Source organism: Lolium perenne, chromosome 7 (assembly GCF_019359855.2).
Source record: "Lolium perenne isolate Kyuss_39 chromosome 7, Kyuss_2.0, whole genome shotgun sequence".
In the NCBI taxonomy this organism is placed as follows: Eukaryota; Viridiplantae; Streptophyta; class Magnoliopsida; order Poales; family Poaceae; genus Lolium; species Lolium perenne.
This window is the reverse complement of record NC_067250.2, coordinates 305,376,662-305,395,305: the sequence shown is the minus strand read 5'-3', so window position 1 is coordinate 305,395,305 and position 18,644 is coordinate 305,376,662.

The following is an 18,644-nucleotide window of genomic DNA, read 5'->3' as shown; positions in this document are numbered from 1 at the left end:
CCCAAGATCATGCTTTTGATGAACTGAAACGATTGTTAACTTCTGCACCGTTGCTTGCACTTCCTGATTTCAATAAGCAATTTGAGATTGAATGTGATGCTAGTGGTATTGGAATTGGTGGTGTGTTGATGCAAGAGGGTCGCCCCATTGCATATTTTTCTGAGAAACTGTCTGGTGCTAAGTTGAACTATCCTATCTATGATAAAGAATTGTATGCTTTAATTAGAGTTCTTGAGGTTTGGCAACATTACTTGTGGCCAAAAGAATTTATCATACATTCTGATCATGAAGCTTTGAAATACCTGAAAGCTCAGTCTACTTTGCATAAGCGTCTTGCTAAGTGGGTTGAGTTCATTGAGTCTTTTCCATACATTATTAAGCATAAGAAGGGAAAAGGTAATATTGTTGCTGATGCTCTATCTAGGAAGAATATGCTATTAACTCAACTTGATGTTAAAATTCCTGGATTAGAAGTACTATGTGATTTATATGCTACTGATCATAATTTTGCTGAACCATATCGCTTGTGTGCTCTTGGTAAAGCATGGGAAAAATATCACATACATGATGGGTTCTTGTTTAGAGCTAACAAACTATGTGTTCCAGAATCGTCTGTGCGTTTGCTCTTATTGCAGGAATCACATGCTGGAGGTTTGATGGGTCACTTTGGGCGTGAGAAGACGCTACTCATGCTAGCTGACCACTTTTACTGGCCAAAGATGAGGCAGGACGTGGACAGGTATGTGAAGAGGTGCATTACTTGCAACAAGTCCAAGTCCAAGCTGAAGCCTCACGGTTTGTATACTCCTTTACCGGCACCTACTACACCTTGGGAGGTTATTAGTATGGATTTTGTGTTGGGTTTGCCGCGTACTAAAAGAGGCCATGATTCTATATTTGTGGTAGTAGACAGATTTTCTAAAATGTCACACTTTATTGCCTGCCACAAAGCGACGATGCGTCGCATATTGCTAACCTGTTTTTCAGGGAGATTGTTCGACTACATGGAGTCCCGAAGACTATTGTTTCTGATCGTGATGTGAAGTTCATGAGCTACTTCTGGAAGACACTTTGGGGAAAGCTGGGGACAAAGCTACTGTTCAGTACTACTTGTCATCCCCAAACTGATGGTCAAACTGAGGTGGTGAATCAAACCTTATCACAATTGTTGAGATCCATGATCAAGAAGAACCTGAAGGAGTGGGAAGAGTGTTTGCCACATGTGGAGTTTGCTTACAACAGGGCGGTACACTCTACTACGGAGCTGTGTCCTTTTGAGGTGGTGTATGGTTTCAAACCCATTACTCCACTTGACTTGTTGCCTTTGCCCATACATGAGAGAGTTAATATGGAGGCATCCAAGAGGGCAGATTTTGTGCGAAAGATCCATGTGAAGACTAAAGAGTTGATAGAGAAGAAAGGCAAGAGCAATGCTGCAAGGATGAACAAGAAGCGCAAAGAGATGTTGTTCAAGCCTGGTGATATGGTCTGGGTACATTTTCGCAAGGATAGGTTCCCGAAGCTGCGGAAGTCTAAGTTGAAGCCTCGTGGTGCTGGTCCTTACAAAGTGCTTGCCAAGATCAATGACAATGCATACTCGATAGATCTTCCAGTTGATGAGTTTGGTGTCAGTAATTCTTTCAATGTTGCTGATTTGACACCATATGACGGAGAAGACCTTGGAGCGTCGAGGTCGATGCCTTTTGAAGGGGGGGGGAGATGATGAGGACATCCCTACTACACCACTACCTCCGTCATTGATAAATGAAGATGAACCTGCTGTGAAGCTCAAGTCCAATGAAGGACCAATTACAAGGGCTCGTGCGAAGCTACTTAAACAACAGGTGAACTTGTTTCTAAATGATACTTTGATTGATGAGAACTTTATACTGCCTAAGTCCTATTACTTATGTATCATCAAGTATCAAGAGGAGACGAGCATCGCACGAGGAGTAGAGGAGCAGCTGGACATGAAGACGGACGTCAAGATGGACGTGAAGCTGGACATGGAGCTGGACATGAAGATATCTCATGGACGCGCGAGGGAGGAGCGGGAGGCATGCGCGAGAGGAGAAGTCGACGTCCAGGCCGGTCCAGCGCCCGGTTAGACCGGCCTCCAGACCGGCCAGCCCGGTCCCTGGCCCGGTTGACCGGGCGGCAACCGGAACGGATTTATCGTACCGGGGCCAAACCGGGTTTTTGCGAACTTCCCGGTTTGCCGCCCGGTTGACCGGATCCCACGCCGGCCTGCCCGGCCCCTGGCCCGGTTGACCGGATTCCAGACCGGATCTGTCCGAGTCTGTCTCGACCAGAACTTTTCTGGGTCGGTTTTACTTGTATTTTTCGACCAGAACTCGTCCCGGACGCCTATATAAGTGCCTTGGACGACCCCCTAGCGGCTTAAGACCACGTTTAAGATAAACCCTAGTTCTTAGTTGTTTGCTTATGCAAAACTATTGAATCCCTACACCATATTGCTTGATATTGTGTAGATCCTGATAAAGTCTTGTGTGATCTGCTGTTCCATTGGGAATTAGACGGTTGCAACTTACCGCTTCGTGGTCGGCGGCTACGTGCGCAAGTGTGTGGAGTTGCGAATATCTTGCAGGGTTGAGAGCTGTTGCATTGGCGACAGGGACCAATCGAGAGATCTCGTTGCGTCATACAAGTTATCATCCACTACATCGTCGTGTTTCTCCGCTGCCATCATCCCGTGATCATCATCACCACCGTTGCTTACTGAGAAGATCGGGCCACCCCATATCAAGAGAGGATCGAGATATCCTCGCGTCTTCTTTTTCAGAACGAGAGATGAGAGATACCCTCACGTGTTTGAAGGCTGGGGTTTTCAATTCCATGGTGTTCATCATCGAAAAGAGCCACTGCTTGGCTGAAGGCTCCATCGGTGCAAGCGCCCATCTGCATCGAGACATGGCGCACTCTAGTAAAGAGTGGCGCCACGAGTCCTCATGCCCGCAAAGCGAGCACGCACAAGTCGGTGCCATGTTTCTGATGACGGATATCTCCAGTTGGTAGTGAGTGTTGCGCAAGACGAAAACCCTTCATCTTCGAAGGAACCTGGAACTTCCAGAGCTTTGTCCACGACTGATCCTCGTATTGGAGTTCGATGAAGCCGTGCGGCCTTCAAGCCAATCCTCCCGCACCTTCTTCGTTGTAACAAGAGCTCTATATGCTGAGGTCTATCCCAAGCCTTGGGATGGAGATAGTATGGGCAATGCCAAAGACAGGAAGACCACGTTGTACATGTCGGAATGAGTTCGCCATTACCTTTTTCTTTTGTGTGGTACGTAGGCACATAAACAATATATAGTCGCATGGCTCGACAACGGAGAGAAATGGCCTTCTATGGCCTGCTGGAAACAATAAATTAGTATAATACAAAATAAATCCAGTATTAATGGATATGATGGAAGAATACAAATGAATTTATGGAATGGTGATCTGGAGGCAATATTGATATATTGCAAGTAATTAAATAGATATTCATACATGATATTCAACGATCTTATATATATACATGCCAAAGCCATAAAGGAATGGTGATCTGGAGCACACAATATCCCACTATTTTCTTCCATAAATTTCTGTGTTCCTACTCTATATTATGTCTTCGAACTAGTATACCATGCTATGTGGTTCTCATTCTAGGTGAAGGAACTTCTATGTGCCTCATGGATTACATTCTCATAGCCATCTTGTTCTATTTTTCATATGTGCCGAGCAGCCTCACCTTGGTCGAGTCAATAGGTGTAAATACCACTATACAAATAGAGGAGAAGGTAACATAATCTTCTTCCTTGCTTCGTTTAACTTTTTCTTGTTCATGGTTTTACATTATATATCTTCTTCACCGTTGAAACAAGGTCACGATTCACGATTTATTTTCCAGACAATTGCTACTACAATTATGGAGCCCAAATGTGAAAAAAAATAACAACAATTCTTTTGCAGCCCACTACACCGTGGAGACTAAATACCTTTCAGTTCTCTGGGAGAGATCAATTGCGCAACCGAAATGACTACCATGTTTCTCATGTACACCCTCTCTCCATTTTTCCATTGTGATGAATTTGTATTTGTATTTTTCTATTTAATTGCAAGGGATGTTCTTTCTACATATGTGGTGCTAAATTTCTATAATTAAATCTTATTGATGCCATAAACCATATGAGCCTCTCATACTCTTTTCCCTAAAAAAATTGGAATCAAAATTGTACTATCTAAGGCTCTCATACCCTTTATTTTTCCTTAAAGAGATCCGGATACACATATAGCTCGACCCCGGCCAGTTGGTGAAGTTGAATTCTGGACGTAGGTCCAAAACAGATGGTTTCACCAATAATAATGCTAGACTTCCAGGTCTGAAACATTTGGTTGCTAAGTTCGCTATTCTAGCAAGGATGCTATTGTCCTACTCCTACAATTAGGAAACTAGAGCAGTAGCTGTTGATTGTTTTTGTGTTGTGGAATCTCAAATCTTTGTATTATTTTTGAAATTAGTATTAGCTAACCATTTTTCCCTAGTATGCTATGTGGCACACAGATTTTGGAGAATTCTATGGTCTTCAAGCTGATATAAGCATTTGGGGGTCCCCAAATCAAGGACCATCTCAACAGTCTGGAGCAGCCTTACAGATCAACTGTCTCGAAGAAGGACGCTACGAAACCTTTGTAACCGGATTTCAGGTAGAATTATATAATATTCTTCATGTATATTTATAGATTTAGATGTTTTCTAGAAATCATACTGTAAAACTTTGGTTTTGTCTTACAGGTGGCCCCTGCTTTGTACAATAATCACGATGTTCGCTTCTTTACATTCTGGACTTCGGTAATGTGTAGACCATACTATTTGTAGGGCATGATCAGACAAAGTACAAGTGCTTATCCATCCATGCATAACATTACTTCTTTTACCGTTGCATAATTAATCAGATCGGTGGTGCCACTTCAGCGGGCTGCTATGACTTGAGGTGCGCAGGATACACACCGGCAAGTGGAGCTTCACTTTTGCCGGGACAGGCCATTGCTCCTCCATCAAAATATGGTGAACAAGGTCGCAAGGTCACTCTTAGCCTAAATAAGGTGTCACCTCGCACTATACAATATTATGTTCAGAAGCTTATGTTTGAAACTGAACGTACATGGACATGGACATGAAAACAACATGCTGAATTTGATTATCATATTGTAAGATGGCAGCTTTTTTCCCTATTAGGATTTAAAAACCCTTGCTAGAGTACATGATATCTTTCTTTACCGTCTTTTACTTCATTCAAATTACTAATACAAATTTGATATAATAAAATTAAGTTGAGTTTGCTCACCTATCGATATGGATTCTTTTAAATTATGTTCCACTTGGCCGGATCCAATTCCTCGTTTTATTATGGTAGCAGGGATGATACTAATGTAAGTAAGAATCCTAGTTCTTGATACCAAATGGGAACTAGGTAGTTTATATATACATTCATCTATTTATGAATATTCTTGGTCACCATCATCATCCCTTGTCAATTACAGGATCCTAGCTCCGGAGATTGGGTGTTGTACCGACACCACGATTCACATGCCCCATCATTTTTGGGGCATTTTCCAGGGAACCTTTGCTCAAGTACACCACGAACAATGGCATGGCTTGCATTTGTGAGTTATCCTTGGAATACACAAGGTCCTCCGATGGGCAGCGGTCACTTTCCTGAGGATGATGAACGAAAATCAGGATTTTTCAGGAATATTAAGTTGCATGACTCCCAAGGTCATGTTGTTGAGCCGGCCATAGTTTGGAACCCTTTAGTTGACAGGCCCGATTGCTACAATCATACCGATGTCTTCAATAGAGAAGGAAAGGGCTTCATGTTTTATTATGGTGGACCAAGTGGCTGTATTGGATGAGAACACAAGTTTACTATCTTCCATGTGATTAAAAACAAATCATGAAGTGAGATCTTGGATGACAGAACAACATCCCTCTTAGTTTATATGTTGAAGAAAATTGCATCGTCCAACATACATGGACATATTTAGTTGGATCACTTGGTCCATAAATTTGCAAACTGGATTTATCAGCTATATACCAATTTTCTTATGTTTCATACGGTCCTAAATACGTTAGTGGTGCTTGGTGTGCAGTTGGAGTTGACCTGGCGATGATTTGAGGTCACCTAGATGTCACATGAGTCTTTGTAGGGTTGCATCGAAAAAAACATCTGTGGGAATCATCCTTCGCGTGTTCTCAAATCCAGCACAGCGCTACATCATAGATTCATAGGGATAATATTTGAGAGGCATACCGGTTGGCACCGTGCTATCCTGATCATTCATAGATCTTGGGATCTACAACACACGCTCAAGAATGGCCGATTAGAATCGATGGTTTGTGTCCTCCACAACGTCGCCAACACGCACGCCCCACACTACCACGCCATGGAGGCCACCAAGGCGACCCGCTGATACTAAGCGCGACACCACGGCCACTGCCAAGGCCATCTGGCGCGAGACCAAGGAGTGTGTCTTCGTCGAGCCCATGGAGGATCGCAAAGATTCAGCAACAAGTTATAGCTGCTCGCCTAAAGATAATCAGAGATCTTCCCAAGAATTCAGCATTATGGCTACTTTTCACAATATTTGCTATCGCTGATGTCCGTTGTTTTGAATAATTTAATGTCGGTTGGTCTTCTTCTCCATCTCCGTTTCAGAGATTGTGATGTAATAATTAAATGTTAAATAACAACCTCTGAAATGTGAATAGTTGGGATCGAATGGCCATCTCATGATTTTTGCGTGCATCGTTAGAATCCTTAATGGTCAGGGGAGAATCAAGTCCGTTAGTGAACGCTTACCAAACACTTGGTCGAATTCGCGCGTCATGACCGTTGGTGACTCAGGCGACGGGACAGGCGATCTGGCCTGTACCTCACCGGAGTTGACCGGATCGACCAGGGATTCCTCATCGGAGACAAGGGGTCGCTTCTGGGGATCCACTAGTAGAAACAAGAGCTTTTATCCTGTCCTCCAAAGAGCTTTTGCACCGGATTTGGCACGAACCGGTGCTAAAGGGGTCATTAGCACCGGTTTGTGCGGTCTGGACGTCCAGGGGGCATTAGCAAACCGGTGCTAAAGGTTTTTCTACTCCCCACCCACCACCAACCCCCCCCCCCCCCCCCCCCCCGTGGATCGCCTTTTTTAACACTGTAAAATAGAAAAGAAAATGATAGAAAATTCAAAAAATAAAATCTTTTGAGATCCCTGTATGTTACACAACCTACTATTAGGGAAAATTAACAAATTTGAATTTCAATTTGTTTTTCAAAAAAGTTTGAAGAATGGTAAAACCGCATTAACTTTTGCATACGACATCGAAAAAAAACGTATAATATATCAAAATCATCGTGGCAAAAAGTTACATCCGAATTCACCCGGGTTTACCCGGTTAGCCAATTTTTAGATTCTCAAAATTCCAAATTAAAATATGAAAGCAGGAAGATTTTAGTTTTTTCTAGAAATTTAGGATTTTATATATTTTTTATTTTTCAAAATTAAAATTAATAATTGCATCCTGCATAAAGATTACACTCTCCAAATTATAAGTTTTTCAAATTTTCAGGTTTTAGGTTTGGCAAAAAAATTAAAAATAATTAAAAATAATACAAATTATGAAGTTAATGTTTATTTATTTATTCAAGATTATTATTATATCATTACTTTTGTTTATTAAAAAAATTATTTGAAATTTGAACAATAAAGAAATATGACATCGACCGATATGTTAATAGGATTGATATGATAGTACTATCACATACATGCGCGCGAAGCACATGGATGCGAGATGGAAAGGAACTTGGAAGTTAAGTGTGCTAGTGCTAGAGTAGTGGGAGGATGGGTGACCGAGCGGGAAGTCTGAGCACGAGTAAGGAATTAGACTAGAGATAAGGGTAGTTAGAGACTAAACTTGTGAACTAACTAAAATATTAGAAATTCTGAAAAAACGAAAAAAAGAGGGAGTGAAAAATAATTCGAAATTTTTTTACGGTAGCGGGGTTCTACCGCGGCAGCGTTTTGGGACATTTTCCTGCCACGGCAGACCCTTTAGCACCGGTTCATATTACGAACCGGTGCTAAAGGTCCTCTCGCTCGGGCGCCCGAGGGCCGCCACGTGGTGCCCCCTTTAGCACCGGTTCGCAACTGAACCGGTGCAAAAGGGGGGGCCTTTTGCACCGGATGCTTTGCACCGGTTGGGCATCCGGTGCATATGGCCCTTACCAACCGGTGCAAAAGCACCATTTTCCACTAGTGATCGTCTGTCTCCTCCGATGAGGGCTCGGATGTGGATGTGGAGCTCGACGAGGAAGCTCCGATGGACTCTCTGTCCGCTCTGCGATACCTCTGTAGATCGCCCTCTCCAGTAAGTGGTAGGGATCTACAATGGAGCAGCGGGGCATCGCAGCGGGCATCACGAAGGCTTCATCGTCAGAGATTACAGCGAGATGCGGAGCGGACTCTGGCGTCGCAGACGGAAGATTTGGCTGAGGTACGTGATGTTGTTTCTGTTGTTTTGACGGATCAGAAGAAGAGCAATCATGCGGTTCATCCAGTGTTGGAACCGTCAACGTTTTCCGATGATGGTCAGGGTGGAGGGACTCTAGTTTGTCGGAGACGTCGTGCTCCGGTGATCACCGGATCTGAGGATGCTCAGATGCCGCGTGAATCAAGGATTTCAAACGTGCGGGCTCGCGGGCCTGTTTCGCGCTCACGTGGGCCGGTGATGGCTGGACCCGTGAAAAATTTCCGTGATCGTATGCGCGCTTGTCGAGGGGCAGCAAATCTGCAGCCGCCGATTCCCAATCTCGTTACTGGGCGAGCCTTTAGACACCTCCTGGGATACACTTGGCGACGAAAAACCCTAGTTGACATCACAGATACGACTCGGCCTTCGGGGGCGATGAATCGCGGAGGAGGACGCGCGCCAGGCAGAGGAGGTGATGGAAGGGGTCGTCAAGCGCAGATGGGGGGCAATGGCAGGGGCGGTGGTCGCTACCAGGGTGCAAATCCCTTTGCCCAGCGGCAGCGCAACTTTGTCCAAGGTGAGTCTAGCGGATCAGGTGCTTGGGAGGAGTCTGGAAACGAGCGTTTTCACGAAGCTCAGGGAGAAGGGGGTTCGGCAATGGTGGTTTTGGGAATTTTCACCGTGGCTCTCGCTATGTCAATCCAGTACGTCGAACTTACACACCACAATACCCACGCCAAGGTGGATACCAGAATCGTTTTTCAGGGGGTAGTGGTTACGGTGGAGGGAATCGGGCGTCCACTGTCCAAAATAATGGTGGTGTTCGTCGTGATAGAGGAGTGGATCAAGAATTTTTGCAACAGACCGTGCGGGCTGTGGTGGCGGCGGTCACTGCAGCAACACAGAAATCAATACCTCTTGTTGATACACCTACGGTAGTGGATGGGACTGCACAGGGAAATGTTCCAGTGCAATCTACGGTGCAACCAACACTAGATCAGACGGTGAACAATGCCACTGAGGAGCTGGCCAACATTGCTAAGAAGAAGAAGACAGATTCTTGCTTTAGGTGCAAGCAACCAGGCCAGTATATAGATGATTGCACAGTGCCTATGTGTGATATATGTGAATCTGTGAATCATATATCCACTGCGTGCCATCTCTTAAATGCTCCCAAACCCACGGTGGCAATGTATGGTTATGCAGATGAAGCGTTGATGTTTTTTGAAACTCCCCTGAGAGGCACTTATAGGCCCAAGATAGAAAATGCAAAGTTGGCCAAGTTGACTATACAGGGTAATGCTATGACTATACCAGAGATAGTGGAACAACTGAAGTGGATTGTTCCATCTGAAAATTTCCAATGGGAAGTTACCCATTTTCACAATAATGTGTTCAAGGTAAAATTCCCTAGTAAGAATGAGGTCCAAAGGATGAAGCGGTTCAAGACTTTTCCAGTGCCTAACCGTGCAACAGACATGGAGTTTGACGAATGGTCAGCTATGGAAGAGCCTACTTTTATGTTGCCAGAGGTTAGGGTAAGAGTATCTGGGATTCCTTCTGATGTGAGGAATGATTATCTGGCATTATGGGCTTTAGGATCTCTTTTTGGAAAAACTATGGAGGTAGACATGGCCTTCACGAGGAAGAATAAGATCCTAAGGATGAGAATTGGATGCATGGACGCAAGACTTATTCCGGCGACTTCTGATGTCTACATTTCACGAGGCTTTTTCAGGTTGGTTTTTGAGGTAGAAAATAAGCAAGTAGATGAGGAGGTTGATATGGTGGATGGTGTGCATTCTAATGGAAACAATGATGGAGAGGATGGTGGAGGGGATGATAATAGAAAGAATGATGGTCATGGAGAAGAGAACACCAATATGGACTTTGAGCAAACTATTAATCCAGGGACCAACCAGGTTGGGATGGAGAATCAAAGAAATCATGCAAGTTTCAATCAAAATAATTTGGTGCTCACTTTTGGATCTCTTCCTTCTTCTCCTATCACGGACACGGTGAAGCTGCCATGTGTTTTTGGTGGGAAAACAGGGCCGGCTAAGGATATGTTGATGTCTGAAAAAAACAGCTGTAAAAATAGTGATCCAATTGAGGCAACAATGGCCATTTCAGTTTTGGCAGAAAACGACAAAAATATTGTGGTGGCCGAGGATGATTTGGTATTGGATCTGGTGCCAATCATTGGCAGCACCAGTACTGCCAGCAAATCTTCGTTGGGCAGTGAGCAGCAGTCCCTAGCAGTGGCTGAGTGGGCGACAGCGCCTGCGCCTTCGCAGTCTGCCGAGACCCAGGGAGAATGCAACCAGTAGGAAGTGGCCACGCAGCACACAGTGGCTGTTGCTGTGCAAATGGTGGCCGGAGACCAGTCAGTTTGCGCCACGCGGCGTGTTGCGGAGCCTGTGGTGTCCGGAGCTGACACACAATTGATGGGATCTTCTGCATCACACAATGATGTGGTGCCTGCTGCAACACAGGTTGATTTAAATAGAAATACAAATATAGATTTTGATGATGAGCGATCCGATGTTTTAATTTCAAATGTATTGTATTTTCAGCCAGAGGAGGGTCTTGATGAAGATTCTGCTGTACCTCATACTGATGACATGGCTCAAAATGGCAAGGTACTTTATGATAATATTTTGAATAATGATCCTCCTTTTTTCGGAATGAGGCTAATGTAGTTCTTGATGATGATCAAATCTCTGTTTTAAATTTAAATATACTTCCATTTCAGCCAGGGGAGGGGCTTGATGAAGCTTCTGTTGGACCTCATGCTGATGAGGTGATTCATAATGACAAGGTACTTCCCGAGTATATTTTGAGTAATGCTTTTGCCTCTATTAGGAATGATGAAAATAGATCGGATGATTTGGTTCAAACTGATGACCAGGTGTTTAATGGAGCACTTGATGTTTCTCGGTCGGTGCCACTCGAGAAGGAGCAAGGTCCTACGGAGGAAGAAGTTATCGCTTTTGGTGGTATTGCTCCCACATTGGCTCGCTCGAGTGTGCGCTTACAACAAAAGGAAGATGCTGATGGGGTGATCATGGGCAAGGCTATGAAGATGGCCCAGAAACGCCTGGATCCTTTGATGCCAGGTAAACACCAGTCACCCAATCTCTCGTTTATTGCTAAAGATAGTTCGGATATTTTAGGATTAGCTTCACGCTTAGGGGTTTCTTTGGGAAAGGATGAGCAAGAAGCTTTAGATACGGTGACAAACATTAAAAAAATTGAAGAAATCCGAAATGTTGTTTATCTACAGAAAACTATTGATTATGTCTTAGAGAGGGATGATGGTCCCTCAAATCTAGTCATGTCAAACGTTTCAGCTCTATGTGACGATCTCGTGGATGAGGAAAAACAGAATAGTGATATTGAGGAGCATATAGGGGATCCTCTACCACCTATCAAAGAGAAAAAGACAAGACAAAGAAAAGTTTATGACCCTGCCAATATCCGTAGAAGCAATAGGAAGAGAACTAAGAAAAATTATTAGAAATGCAGAATTTAAAAGGTATGATTTGGAATGTAGGGGGTTTTGGGGATACAGCCAAACACTTATTTGTTAAAGAATCTATTAGAGAATACAAACTTGACTTCATTGCCTTGTTGGAGACAGGGAGATCAAATTTTGCAACACCTTTTTTAAATCAATTGGCCGGTCCTTTTAGTATTTCATGGTTCTGTCTCCCACCTCAAGGGAGGTCTGGAGGTATGTTAATAGGGGTTAATTCTGACACGCTTAATGTACTAAAAGTTACCACTGGGGATTTTTCGGTACGGATGCACATGAGATGCAAGCGAGATGGTTTTGAGTGGAATTTTGTGCTAGTCTATGGGGCTGCCCAGGACGTGCATAAACCAGATTTTTTAGCCGAGTTAGTAAGAATGTGTGAACACCAAGATCTCCCTATGATGGTAGGTGGTGATTTTAATATTATATTGAAGAAGGAAGAAAAAAATAAGGACAACTTTAATTCAAGATGGCCTTTCATTTTTAATACAATAATCCAAACACTCAATTTAAGGGAAATTGCCCTTTCGGGAAGACAATATACATGGGCTAGTAGAAGAGATAATCCCACGTATGAAAAGTTGGATAGAATTTTGGCGACGGTGGATTGGGAACAAAAATTTCCATTAGTGTCTGTGAGGGCCTTATCAAGGACAGGTTCTGGTTCTGATCATACACCTCTCCTTATTGATTCGGGCATTAAGTCACATAATGGAAACCATCCAAGATTCTCCTTTGAATTATTTTGGTTTAGACAAGAGGGTTTCTATGAGATGGTAGAGAAAGAATGGAATTCTGTTAATACTGGTCGAAGTCCTATTGAGCGATGGCAAAATAAGATTCGACATTTAAGACGCTTTCTGAAAGGATGGGCTAAAAATATGAGTGGCAACTATAAAAAAGAAAAAGAGAGATTAATAGCCATTATCGATGAATTGGACATAAAAGCTGAGAATCAACCTCTAAATCAGGCTGAAAGGCTATCTCTAAAAGAAGCTAATGAGAAAATATCTAAATTGAGGAGGGATGAAGAGACCAAATGGGCTCAACGAGCTAAAGTAAAAAATATTCAAGGAGGGGGGAGTAATACTAGATACTTTCATTTGGTTGCAAATGGGAAAAAAAGGAAGAAAAAAATCTACCAACTTGAGCAAGAGGAATGAACTATTACGGGTGATGAAAATCTAAAGGTGTATATATCGGAATTTTATAAAAAATTATTTGGGGATCCGATTCAATCTAATGTTCAACTAAATGAAAATGAAAATCAAGATATTCCGCAGTTATCAATTGAGGAAAATAATCTTCTTACTTCTCCATTCACTAAGAAGGAGGTGCATGAAGCTATTTTTCAAAAGGAGCATAACAAGGCCCCTGGCCCCGATGGATTTCCAGCGGAATTTTATCAAAAATTTTGGGACGTAATTAAGAAGGATCTAATGGAGCTTTTTAGCGAGTTACATACGGGGAATTTGTCCCTATATAAACTAAACTATGGCATCATTACTCTACTACCCAAAAAAGATAATGCGGTACAAATCCAGCAATACAGGCCGATTTGTTTGCTAAATGTGAGTTTTAAAGTGTTTACTAAAGTGGGAACTAATAGAGTCACGGAGATTGTTTCTAAGGTGATTAAACCCACTCAAACGGCTTTTATGCCTGGTAGACATATACTGGAAGGGGTGGTGATTTTACATGAGACTATTCATGAGATTCATTCAAAGAAAATGGATGGGGTTCTTTTTAAGATTGATTTCGAAAAGGCTTCTGATAAGGTTAAATGGTCATTTCTACAACAAACTTTGAGAATGAAAGGTTTTGCGCCTGAATGGTGTCGTTTCATTAAAGATTTTGTCCAAAACGGAAGCGTTGCGGTCAAGGTAAATGACGATATCGGACATTATTTTCAAACTAGAAAGGGGTTGAGACAGGGTGATCCTCTCTCACCCATCCTTTTTAACATTGTTGTCGATATGTTGGCTATTTTGATTGAGAGGGCTAAGGCGGATGGCCAAGTTGGGGGATTAATTCCTCACCTTGTAGAGGGGAGTATTTCCATTTTACAGTATGCGGATGATACGATCTTGTTTATGGAACACGATATACAAAAGGCATTAAATATGAAATTAATTTTGTGCATCTTTGAACAGTTGTCGGGCTTAAAAATTAATTTTCATAAGAGCGAATTATTTTGTTTCGGAAATGCAAAGGAAGAGGAACAACAATATAAACATATTTTTGGTTATGAAGTGGGATCCTTGCCGTTTAGATATCTTGGAGTTCCTATTCACTACAAAACACTTAGAAATTCAGATTGGTATCCGGTAGAAACTCGATTTGAAGGCAAATTGGGATGCTGGAAAGGCAAACTATTTTCCTATGGGGATAGACTTGTCTTGATTAATTCTGTTTTGACAAGTTTGCCAATGTTTATGTTATCTTTCTTGCAAATTCCGAAAGGAGTTCTGAAGAGACTTGATTTCTATAGATCGAGATTTTTTTGGCAAGGAGATGAAGAAAAAAGGAAATATAGACTAACTAGGTGGAATATAATTTGTAGGCCAAAAGATCAAGGAGGTCTCGGTATTGAAGTGCTTGATTTAAAAAATAAAAGCCTCCTTAGTAAATGGATTTTTAAATTGTTGAATGAGGAAGGGGTATGGCAGGAGTTGTTACATAATAAGTACCTATCACAAAAAACATTATCTCAAGTTCAAGTCAAACCATCTGACTCACCTTTTTGGAAGGGGCTTATGCAAGTGAAGGATGCTTTCTTTGCACGAGGCCATTTTAAGGTGGGTGATGGTTCTACTACTAGATTTTGGGAAGATGTTTGGTTGGGTGATAGGACTTTGGCGCAGCAATATCCATCTTTATATCATATTGTGCAACATAAGAACGTGCTGGTCGTGGATACACTAGCTCAGGTGCCTCTAAACATACAATTTAGGAGAGCATTGACTGGAAATAAGTGGACAGCATGGTTGCATCTTTGTAGAAGACTCATGGCGGTTAATCTTAATGATGAGTCTGATAAGTTTATTTGGAATCTTACTACATCAGGGTCTTTTACGGTAAAATCTATGTATGAGGATTTGATGAATGGCCATACGCCTTTCTTGCGGAAGTGCCTATGGAAATTGAAAATTCCCCTCAAAATAAATATTTTTATGTGGTTTCTTAATAACAAAGTGTTGTTAATTAAGGATAATCTGGCAAAAAGGAAGTGGAAGGGGTGTACTAAGTGTTGTTTTTGTGGTGCACAAGAATCCGTTGAACACCTTTTCATAGCTTGCCCTTTTGCAAAACTAGTTTGGCGCATGGTATACTTCGCCTTTAATCTCCCACCTCCAACTAATATTACCAATTTGTTTGGCAACTGGTTGAATGGTGTTGACAAAAAAGCAAAAGAACCGTATACGCATTGGTGTATCGGCCTTGTGCTGGTCAATATGGAGATGTAGAAATACTATTATGTTTAACAAATCAAACTCTTCGAATATTTTTCAGGTACTTCATATGGTTGTGCACTGGGTGCAACAATGGGCGTTACTACTCCCCCAAGACCAGCGAGTGTTTATGGATACTGGATGCACCCATCTCCAGACGGTCGCTCAGGATATCTTGTCCCAGGCTGGTTGGTGTCACACTAGTCGACTACAGGATGCTTAGTTGGCTTAGTTTTCAAGAGCTGATGTTCAGATGGTTGATTTATGTTGCAACCATGAGTGATCCGTGAACTTGTATTATATTTTTATACTGGATTTTGAAGTTTTAATAAAGGCCGTATGCATCACCACGATGCAGAGGCTGGGGTCTTATTCCCCTTTTCAAAAAAAAAACCAAAATTTAAACTTTATTTTTATTGGTTTGTTCAAAACAAAGAAACTAGAATTCTCAAAGAAGCCATGGCGCGGCCATCGAGTTGCTATGGTAAGTAAGTCTAGGTCGTCGACAAGGAAGTGCAGAGGAAGGCGAGGGTGGTTGATGGACTATCTCATGGACAGATCAGACAGATCATGTTGCCGGCAAAGGAGCACAACCGGAGGGTGGACGCTACCCAGCAGCCAGTCAACCACTGTAGGTTGGCGACCTCCTGTACCTTGGGAAGGCGATGGCGAGTGAGTGCATCTTCCCCTTAGCACATTGTCTATGTCTCTTTAGTTCATGATGAGGTTGTCAGTCAGTTTCAGTTTCAGTGTTGCAGTTGGGTAGCAGTTAAGGGTAAGAAGATTGTTGTCAATCTGCATCGGTAGTCTGTTGTATCAAGTCAGTCAGTTTGTTCCCTGTCAGTTTGGGGTCAGTTGTGTGTGCATCTGTTGTATGCTTCTTTTTCCCCGAAATATCTATCATATGCCTTAGTTTGCCATGCCGAACGGGTTTAAGCATTTAAATTTGTCTTCTTGAAATCCAAGGGGCATGGATGGTGACACAAAAATGTGAACTGGTCCGTGACACCCTCTCCCACATGAGATGGAAATCATTTTCCTCCAAGAAACAAAGCTGAGATGTATTTCTTCCTTCAAGCTTGCTTCCTTTCTCCCTACCTACTCCCCACATGGGTAAGATTGAGCATGTGGAAGGTACAGGAACCTCTGGCGGTATTCTAACTACATGGGTTAAAGTGTGGCAAATTGTCAAATCCCCACAAATTTCAAGTGTACAGAACTACAGATGTCTATGCAACGAACATAACACTTACAGTGCGCCTGCAATCAAGAATTCAGAGTTATGCTTTTGGGCGACCAGTGTGCATAGTGCCTAACAAGGCCACGAATGCATCGATCATAGATCTACGAACGTGTAACATCCCAAAAATTTTAAAACAAAGAAAATGAATTTCCCTTTTTCAAAATTTTGGAACCAACAAAAACTTTTATTAAAGTAAGTTTGATACATAGTGATCATGCTTAATTCTTGTGCTATTGCCATGATTGTTTGTTGAAGTAATTTTGAAATGATCTTAAACCCTAAACCTCACCCCTCTTTTCACAATCCAAGTTAAAACCAAATAAAAAGAAATTAAATAAGGACAGGGTCTATGTACCTATGGCTATTTTTTTGTTAAAACAATTATCTAGGTTTTCTTACCTTGTTTAAATGTTTTGAAAACATCAACAAACTTAACCTAGTACTTATCAACCAATTTAAGTGAGAAACAAAAAGGAAACAAACCTTTGCATAAGGGCAGATGTGGCACATAGCCATTTTACCCAAATCTTGCCCTATGACCACATACTATACCCAAATGGTTTGAAACCATCTCTAGACCTAACCTAACCCTAAATGGACCCTAGACCATGCCCAAGTAAAGCAAGAGAAACAAAATAGGAAAATAAAGAAAATTGGAATATCACCTCTCATGTGTTTATGGCCATTTTTGCCAATCTTTGAACTAGACCTTTTGGAATGGTTTCAATGGTTTGGAAATGTTCCTAAACTAATAAGAATCACTTTTGATCCAAGAAAAATCAAATCAAGTAGAGAGAAATAAAAATAGTGAGAAAAGCAAAATCTCACTCCCATACATATATAGCCAAAAATGCAATTCTTGTCTTATGCCACCCTTACCCTACCAAAATGGTAGGAAACCCTTAATAAACTTACACTAACACTAAAGGAATCCAAAACCATGCCCTTTGATCAAAGAAAAAGAAAAGGAAATAAAAATAGGAAATACACATATGTGGCTATGGCCAATTTTCCAAATCTTTAAGCTAGGCCATTTTGGCTTGTGCCATTGCTTGTGAAACACTAATATATCAATAAAAAACACATTTGCATCAAAGAAACACAAATCAAATCAAAGGAAATATCAAAATTCAATCACATATGATAATGGTCATATGTGACATTTTTATCATCTTACCCACTTTGAGCCCTTTTATTTAGAGTTTCTCAAACCAAACCTTCTCAAGTCTTTGCACCTCATCCAAGACCATGTCAGGGTGAACATTTCTTGTGTTTACCACCCTGGTTGACCCTGCCTAGTTTGACCAATATAAGTGTGACAAGTGGAGACTTTGAAACAAAGTGAAGATCATCCCCTTTTTTAAATCTCACAAACCTACACCATTTTGACCACCACCACCACCATTCTACTCCAATCCTTATTCAAAGCAACTCCACCAAAAAGATTTTCAAAATTTAAATAAAAGTTTCATGCGGCCATATTGTCAAACATTTGGCAGGCATCATTTTACTTTTGACATACATGCTAAAATCCAATGGATTTTGGGCTAAACCCCTTTCTATTTGTGATCATCACAACCCTGGTACCTCCTCTGCATCAACCAAGCACCACAGCCCTGATTAAAGTGACGAAATGATCACCATCAAACCATGCCGGCCATGATTGACCTCACCATGCCAAAACCATCTCCAACCTTCTCTGGTCACACTCACTTTGCCAAACTAGCTCCCCTCACCTCCCTGGTCCTGCCTGTACTATCCCTGGCCCGAAACAAGCACGACGTTGGCTAGCAGTTGACGCGCCCAGACGCGCCCATGCCAGCCACGGCGCGCCAGAGCGTGCACTGGCACGTCTCTGGACGCGCCAGTACACTGCGTCGCCTC